Here is a 9,466-nt window from a genome sequence, read left to right on the forward strand (position 1 = left end):
TTTTTTTTTTTTAATTAATATAAAATGAAATGAAGTTGGTCAATTCTTCAAAACATTGGCAGTGGCAACTTCCACCACTGAGAAGAAACCCTTAAGCATCACGTGAAGACCCTTGCTGGTCACAATCTTGGGCTACAAAAGCTTGTGTACCCTCCTCAGCAAAAGAAAAGTTAGGCACCTCTTCCCACTTTTCTTTGCTGTAAAACAAGGCTTTCTTTGGGAACTTCATTAACCCATAACTTTCCCTTCACAAAGTCTCACACACCTACCTCATCCTCTTCCATATAACAATGCAGGACACAAAGCTTTTACATTGCAAAAGTGGGCATAAACCACATCAGCCGACAAAGACGGGATCTCATCTGCCACATCCATTTGATAGACATCTCTTCAGTTACCCTCATGGCGGGCCAGACCGATAAATCTGGTGATTTTCATGAAAATAAACCCATGATCAAAGAGCTCTTTTAGATGGTTAAACTAAGAGTTTCCTATATTTGATCAAGCAAATAAAATATGACCTAGTAAACATGGCATCAAAGGATCCACAGTCTTGATCAACCTCGATCTATCCTTAAATTTAGGGGATATTTTCATTTACACATTGCTATTGAGATGGTCCACTATTTGAACCACATGGGGAAATGATGTGGCAATGATTCTGATAATTGGTTGGAAGAACTCAACACTATAAACTGGCTTATAAGGTGAGAGAACATAAGACCACATCAACCCACGTTAAATCCCTGGGATCAATCCCCTGATTGATATATGATCTTAGCATACCACCATTCCAGATCAAGGTAGCCCTTTCAAAGCGGCTCCACTCTGCTCCGACCTGATAGCAAGCAACCATTTCCTAGGAGCTTTAATCTAGCACCAGGTCGCTCCTTCTATGCAAGGGTTAGGACCAAGGTTCAACTGCTTTGAAACCGCTGATATGAACCTTGGGAGAACCCAACCCCATAAATTGGCTTATAAGGTGAGAGAACCCAAAACCATATCAACCCACACCGAACCCCTTTCATAACTGATGTGGCATATGGGATCACAACAGCTGCATTCATGAAATATCCTCTCTTGTATTAGCATGCATTATTAAATTTTCCATTCTGTGTATGCTCATGTAACCTCACATAGTTCCTTGATTCACAAAGCAACATACGTAGGGTATAGATATGAACTATTTTTAGAACCCTGATTTGAAGTGAATAGGAAAGCTCGACTGAACAAAAGCTTAAGAGGCAGAACCTCTTGTTAATCACATGTTTAGACTGCACGCATTAGAATAGGCCAATGAGATAGCTAATTAACTTAAGTGTGGTACGTACTACTAATAATGGATTAAAAGATGGGTTAACCTGAACAACCCAAAGCAGTCTAACTATATACAAACAGGTCATGTTCAGTTGCAACTTCAACACACTACTTCCACTTTTTATCCCAAATAAAACAAACCAATAGTAATTCTCTTACAGGGACACTGAGGCCAAACCCTGACCTTTTGTACCAATAGAGATCATTTCAAGCATATCTTGTACAAACTACAATTTCGTTTTATTACTGTCAATAAAGATGTTAAAATACAAACATTTCAGAAATAGCAACATGAAGGGAAAAATATTGAGAGAGAGCATATTTCATGTTCAGATTTCACACACAAAACTATGTGACTAAATACCGTTATGAGTAGTGAGTGAAGCGGTCTGGGTCACACAACCTTTAGATTAGGTTAGATTCCCAGGTTAGATTCCCAGCTTACCTGCCAACAAAGAGAATAGGAAGCATAATAAAAACCCTCTAAGCATAATAGTTGCACTAGCTTGCAGAAGAGCCTCTAAGTCAAAATCCTTGTTAGTCTCTGGTTATCTAATTAATCCCGGCTAAGTATAAGATATTAAATATGATGATCTTGAAAGTTTTGAGAGTTAAGAAAAGGATTCTGAGTGTGTCCTAGCTGGCTATGAATGCAAGAGAAATGATGAAGAAACATTGTTGGTCTTTGTTGATGCTATCTTTTCATTCTGGAGAATAGAAAGTGACTTGTGCAATCATATAGAGATGGAATAGGCATCTAAGCTTTTGAGTGTGGGGACTGCCTCAGTAAGATACTTTGGGGGAGCAGTGGAGGGATAGGGACGTTTGATCCCCCAAAGAGTGTACAACTTTTCCTCGCATGAACGAAGGCCCTTTTTTTTGTGTGTGTGGGTCCCACTTTTATATACGGGGCGTGTACATACATGGACATACATCAGGCACTTCATATAGTAAGTGGCAGATTTGGTATTATACCTTCTCCCACTCACCCATCCGAGGGCAGAAACCTTGGCCGTGCACTACATCTTTTGCCTTTTTTTCCTTACTTTCCACAAAGCCAATATCGATAGAGATGCTGAATCCTTAAGTGGAGGCCTCCAAGTTCTTTGACACCATCATTCATCAACTTCAAGACTCCTCTCTCTCTCTCTCTCTCTCTCTCTCACACACACATTGCAAATAGAAATCTTCTCTTCATTTTCACTCTCCTTGTGTCCCCCAATCTCATCCCCAACCCAAGTACTAATTGAGTTTTTGCCTCTATACAAAAGGGATGTGACCTAGCTACTAGTTAGTAGGTGAGATGGACATTGTTCAGTAGGAAATTAGTGGCACAAATGGTGATCTTCCAAGCCCATACGGCACTATCAATTGACTGTTACCTTCCTGTTCCTCTCCAACAGATCAGATCCACCTACTAAGGTCCTACAATGAGACATTGTAAGTGGAATTGTGCAATGAATACCACCCACAAGCGAACTTAACACATTATACACGAGCCAGCCACTGGTATCTTCGCATTGTGGTGCTTGCAGCACATGTTCTTACCTCTTAGCCTGAGGCCGAAATGAGACACATAAAAGATAGCCATGCATTTGCACTTCAATTTCACTGCACCAAGCAACTTTAACTGCCAATGGTGGGTAAGCCACACTCTTCGAGGGACCCGTAACCTGCAAATCACCACGAATCGACTCTAGAATGTTAACCATTCAAAGTTTGGGTACCTTCCTTTGTATTGTTTGCCTATATTGTGTAACAATCAAATGTAGAAAAACTTGAATAGAGGCATGGAATTAGGCAGTAATATTGGTGAGCCAACACCTGTTGGTGATAAGGTGTATCTAATTATATGGATTGGTTAATCAATGGGGACCATGTAAGTACGCAATCATAAGAACGTAAGATTCCTAAAATCATCAAAAAAACAGACAAGCTTACAGCTCCACTGCAATGAACGACAAAGATGGCTGTGATTAAATACAATAAATCAAAACAACACAGACGAAGATGGTGGGTTACCTTGACCCATCGGTGGGCAAGAATCCGTTTCCACAATATAGGTCTGAATAGCTAGAAGTGATTCTACTTTTGTACATCATTCCAGACTGCAATTTTTGTTAGATTGCTTCTATGTACCCGTACAGAACTGTTTGTTGTGAGAAACTTTGGTTCCAAGTAGATTGTCCGGAGTATCAACACCTACTGTGACTCCACAATTCTTACGTAATAACCAACTTGGTTCCTCAAAACTTGAGTGGCCTGAAAATAAGGCTCCACTTGGTGTGTCCTTCCTTAATTTCACTGCCTATTTCTAAAGGGTACAGTGGCTATATTGTACTTCACTTCTAGTCATCTAGTGGACTCCTAGTGGAGACAGCTTCTGTTCCCTAGTCATATGTCACTTTCCACATCTTCCACAATGACATGTGCCACATCCGAATTTCTAATGGTGAGATCACAAAATTACCACTTTCAAAGCTCTACATATCTTCATCTTCAAGGTTTCACCCTCTTTTCCCCTTTCAGTTTTCAAACAGCCAAGCCAATCACACCTGCCGAGTTCTGCATATTTTTACAATTCAATTGCAAGCCATCATGCCTACACTTGCTATAATTCTACTTCACAGATCATTAAACGACCAAATATTTAGTTCACACTTAAACTATTATTACAGTGTGCCTTTTCAAAAAATGAAAAAATAAATCCCATGGGATTTATTTTATCCATAAAGAAATTCCATGTGGTTCAACAAACTCCATAGGGTACAAAGCCTACCAAGCCAACGGTCACTCACAATTACAATGCGGTGATGTGGAATACATGACCTTTTTCATGTGCTTAAAAGGACAATGCCTTAACACAAGAAAATGATGTTGGAACACCTTAACTTTAAAAACCACAGATTGGAGTAGGGGCTGAAACTACGATAATAGAGTCAGGGACAAAGAACAAGTTGTGTAAAATGCATCCAGTGGTCAAACTCAGTGTTGTAACAATCTCTACGGAAACTTATCACTGTTCAGATGTATAAGTCACTAAGACCAGTTACATTAGCGTATTTAACAAAGCAATACATAAGCATAACAATATCTTGGTGCAAATTCTTTGCATTGTGAAACCTACAACAAGCTGCTTAATGCTGTTCAGACAAGAAAATTAGGGTATGCATAGAAAGCACTCATGTAAATGATGAAATGAGGAGTGGTTCTCTTACCACGAATCTAGAAGGGGCTCCAGAATATATATATATATATATATATATATATACACCGGCCAGTGTGGGAGATATTCCATCGAAAAATAATTTGGTCATCCTAACCATTGGACGGATAGGAAGCTCCATGGGTAAATCACATGTCAAATTCAGTTCTTGTCTCAATTGAATGGTTTACCATGTAAAAGGTGTTTTCACTTGATTTTTTTCAATGGTCCTTGATTTGCAACAGATTTGACATCATTAAACAATTTTCAGAACATTATACCAGGACATGGAGAAGTCAGATTGGTTTGATAAACCTGTGACTAGATGACGATGTAGACATCATGTCCTCATTGGGCCATGCGGAAACTCAGCACAATGATGACATTGATACCCATGTAATGGATAGAGCATCCAATCTGCATCACAAACAGACCTTGATCATCAATCACCCCTTCACCCCAGAATTATTCCCTTTTGTCTTTCCTGTCTTTTGGAAGATAGTTATTAAACTTTATCTTGTTTCTTTAATTAAGTGTAATCCCCTTTCAACCAAAAAAGAATGGATCAGCCTTAAGCAATTGGGTCTCCTTAACAGGTTGCTGATAGTAGGTTTAGCTTCACTATATTTAGCTGCCAGACAACAGAATAATGCATGAAGAGATTTCAACAGGGGACCAACTGCACAAATTGAGAGAAATTCCAACACAGGTTTGAAACCATGACCCCCACTTGGGGAGTGGTCCTAAAGCTGTGCATTGACAATGAAGCACAAAATTGCTTATAAGATTTTCATTCGGATTATGCAACATAAATCTGGGGGGCCCACTTCTCAAGTGACCAATTGATCTGAAAACTGTTACTGATGCATCTATCAATCAACAAATATTGGAAAGATTGACTCCAACAAACTCATGTTCCCTGATAACTGTCCAATTTAGGCACTTATGCCAACTTACTTTAATTTCTCCACAATATCCCCTCCCATGGACTACGATAACAAGATACTTCACCAACTTCATCCACAAAGGAAGATGATGGAGAAAAACCTGCTTATATCTATTGCTGAGAGCATGCCTGCCTCTATTACAGCCAAGTTCATAACATAGCAGGACATAAGCATGTGATACCAAAAAAGTCCACAAAGGCATAAAGTGATACAAATCCTTTGGACCACTTGCAATGTATGGAAGGGTGGTCCAGTTCTACCATGACCAATAAAAACAAACCTGAAAAAATAGGAGAAAGGTTCAAGCATGATTGCTCCTTCCACAACCCTAGCACCAGCCTCAACTCCTAGTCAAGTACACATCAATATAGTCATTTCCTCGTATTAGGTTCGGAAAGTGAAATTGCCGACAATATTGACTATTTCATTTCCATAGCAATCTTGAGCAACCCACATTTCTTGTGCAAGTCATCCAATAAAAATGAGTAGGAATAGACAATGTCATCCCCAAAAACACAAAGATAAGCTTAAGGTAGAAGGCATATCCTCTTTCCGAGCCTATAACTGGCTAGTCCTAGTTTACATACTTTTCTGCCACACCTCTACATAAAACAATACAAGATCATTCTACCCACATTCTTTAACATCATGAGTATAATAAGCCATCCGTAAAACCTGACAATCTATGAGATCTAACATAAATGCATACTTGGCTTCCTAGGTCCAAGATTTCTGTCCCTGAGGCTCCTCCAACCTTCTCAGATATTCGAATACCATGCGTCCATTCAAATATACACCCGATAGGATGCCCCCAGGCACCAACTACTGACCATCACACTTTTTAATGGCATGAAGTAAATCAAAAGGTCAGAGATGATAACCTGAAGTTTTGAAAACAGTTCCAAATCAGAGGTGATGTAAAACAAAAACTAAAAATAGCATAGAAACTTAATTTTGGTTATAGGTTTCTGGAAATCTAGGGCAGCAACCAAAACTATAGAAAACTATCTTAAATGATACATAAGTACTAGCTGATCTCTACAAACCATTATAAAGGCTTTACTTTCACCACAGATATTCTTCAGAGCAGACAGTTTATTAAACATGAAAATCTCAAGTAACAAACTCTGTACACCAAATTAAATGATCTTTCCGATATATAATATGGCTTCATGCTTAGAACTGAACTAAATTAAATTTGAACAAATTACAGGGCCTCATGATGCTGGATTACCACATTCTACTTTGTATCTTCCCTCCTCCACAATAAGTTTTTCTTGCTAATTATCAACAAAATAAATACAACACATTATACACTCATTTATATTTTTTGGGTGAGTGAAATTATATTAAAACAAACGAAAAACAGATACAACAGAGAATGCCTAAACCAGCTAAAGAAGGGCAAAGGCCCTACCCATCAGAAGCCAGCCCAACAGGCGCGGGACAAAACAAGCCAAAGCCAACATTTTTATCCACGGATTTTAACTTTCCTTTGCTCTGTAATGCAACCAAGGGCACAAAGGGGAAAAATGAAATTACAGTACAGGAGTACTTTGGTCTTCTCTAGCCTCACATGGCCTTCCTTACAGTGCAACAATCCAACGGATTTACTCAAGTGGAGCAGCTAGGCACCTTATAATGCAACAATGGATTCAGAAGCAAATCAGATTTATCAATTATAAAGCACAATTTTGTAAGTGCTGCCCAATTAGCGTAGTCTGAATAGATAGTCAACCAAGTCATAAGCTGAAGTATAATTAGTTAGTATTAATTAGTCCAGTGCGGGGGTCATTCGAGGGTCCAAAATTAGTCTCAACTCTCAAGTCACACTTTACTCTTTTTTTTTTTTTGGGGGGGGGGGTTTATCAAGACGTTTTTATGTTTATACCGAGGCATTGGTTAACTTGGTCAACCTACTTTTTTCCGGATCTTTGAGTTAAAGTGGGGCTACTTAGAAAGTCTCTTCTGATTGAGGTTAAGCTGTCAAGGAGTTTGCATAATCCCACTTGTAAATTTGTTGTGGGAGCCTTGGTAATTCATATCACTCAATGCACATTGCTAACAGGAGGTTTCGAGAAGTCCTTACAAGGGGTAGTCATCCCCATTTACAAACAGAGCTTGAGGGAGTATTTTAATGAATCAAATTATTTCAAGCCGTATCGGGATTTATTAGCCAGAATTTCAGACACATGCTGAGAAACTGAGGCGGGTGGGGGTACAATAGGCCTGAATTAGCGTCAAATCCACATCTTATGGGCGCCAACAGTGTTATATCACCAAGTAATGAATCGCCTTGAGGTCTGAGATGTCCGTAAGAGCGTCTGATAATGTGTTGCCTAACATGAACCATATCCGTTCTCGCTAGGATACGGAGGGATGGGTGAATGAACTAGCTGATAAGAGGTCTCTCTCTCTCACACACACATTTCTTATTTCCAATTTATGCTTTAGTAAGTGATGGACAGTTCACATTTCACGAACAAATGTCCTCCTTCACAGTCTACTTGCTTCTAACCCGACACATTATTTGGACTATCAGGTTGACAGTCCTTGTTTCCTGCCTTTTACAACCTATATTTAAGCTAAATCCATACCTATAAATGCACAAAGCCAGCCAAAAGCAACCAAATGAGGGACCCCCTATTCCCTACCTATGTTACTCTGTCAAGCCTTTTTAATGAATTTCAAACTAGACCACTCTTTAGCCTTAATGCCTCCCACTCATTTAATAAATTTGAGTAATAGGCTATATCTATTTTCTTCCCATCTCTACTGGAAAGTGGTCGGTGTTTAGCATTTTGTAGTTACTAATCAGAGGTGAAGATGGATTTTGAACCAAAATCTATGGCAGAAAATTCCAGTCACTTACCAATTTCAGATATTGAAACTTTACCAATACCCATTCTACCTTGAGTAGGAATGATGTTTATGACACATTTAAAGAAAACCAGTGGATTCATGGCAGTTTACATTATTATAGAGTCTCTTCCAGTTGGAACTGAAGCATCTTGTTTTCAATCAAAAGAGTTTTCCCTTCAAGATCCTTCACTACAAAATATACAACCATAAGAGTATCTGGTTGGCAGCTCTACCTCTAATTCAACTCAGAACTTTCAACCATCTCTTAAAAGTCTAAATAATTTGAACTTCTAGTTTGAAGCTCTACCTCCAATTCAATTCAGGACTTTCAACTCTCTTGAAGTCTAAATAACTTGACCCCCATAAAACAGTCGAGTGTTCTAGGATCTAATAATAACTAAAAATAGGTTTTTCACCACATTATCATTCTAGCGATTAGCAACAATTACAACAGGGAAAACAACACCATGATGGCATGGCAATACATTGCAATAAAAATCCATTAAACTAAAGTTCCTTTAGCATAATGATATACACCATTATCTTACAGATTGCATATGTATGGTGTTAAGCTATGTGTTTGTAATATACCACACGGGTATTATTGTCAGTCCCAAAGGTGTCATTAGTTTATCTCTATTGTGTTTCAGGTTGTAATAGTCAGTATGTTAGTAAGTCTTCTATTAGTTCTCTACTTGTAATCGATGAAGATGATGTCTATATATATATATATATATATAAAATGGGGGCCGCCAATAGGTAGATAGACTGTTTTCTCTAAACCTGCTGCAGTCTGCTTTCTTCTTCTCCTCTCTTGTTCTATGTTATTAGTACAGGTAACCTTATTCTGTTATTGTCACATGATATCAGAGCTTGGATATTCAGTGCTAGCAACCTTTTTCCATCTTGGTTTTGAGAGATCCTATTTTGAATTCTATCCCGTGGTGTGCAGCCACTCTTTGCTGCAACTATCTACTATGAAGATTTATTTTGTGTCAATAAAAAACTAGTATCTTTCTTTCGTTGTGCTATTTACCTGAAGATCACTACTTATTTTGGATTTCCATGGAGTTGATCATCTACATAAATTGATTGGCATCAATACAAGGGCTGGTGACAACCTGTTTCTAGCTTT

This window comes from Macadamia integrifolia, chromosome 5 (assembly GCF_013358625.1).
Source record: "Macadamia integrifolia cultivar HAES 741 chromosome 5, SCU_Mint_v3, whole genome shotgun sequence".
NCBI classification, from domain to species: Eukaryota; Viridiplantae; Streptophyta; class Magnoliopsida; order Proteales; family Proteaceae; genus Macadamia; species Macadamia integrifolia.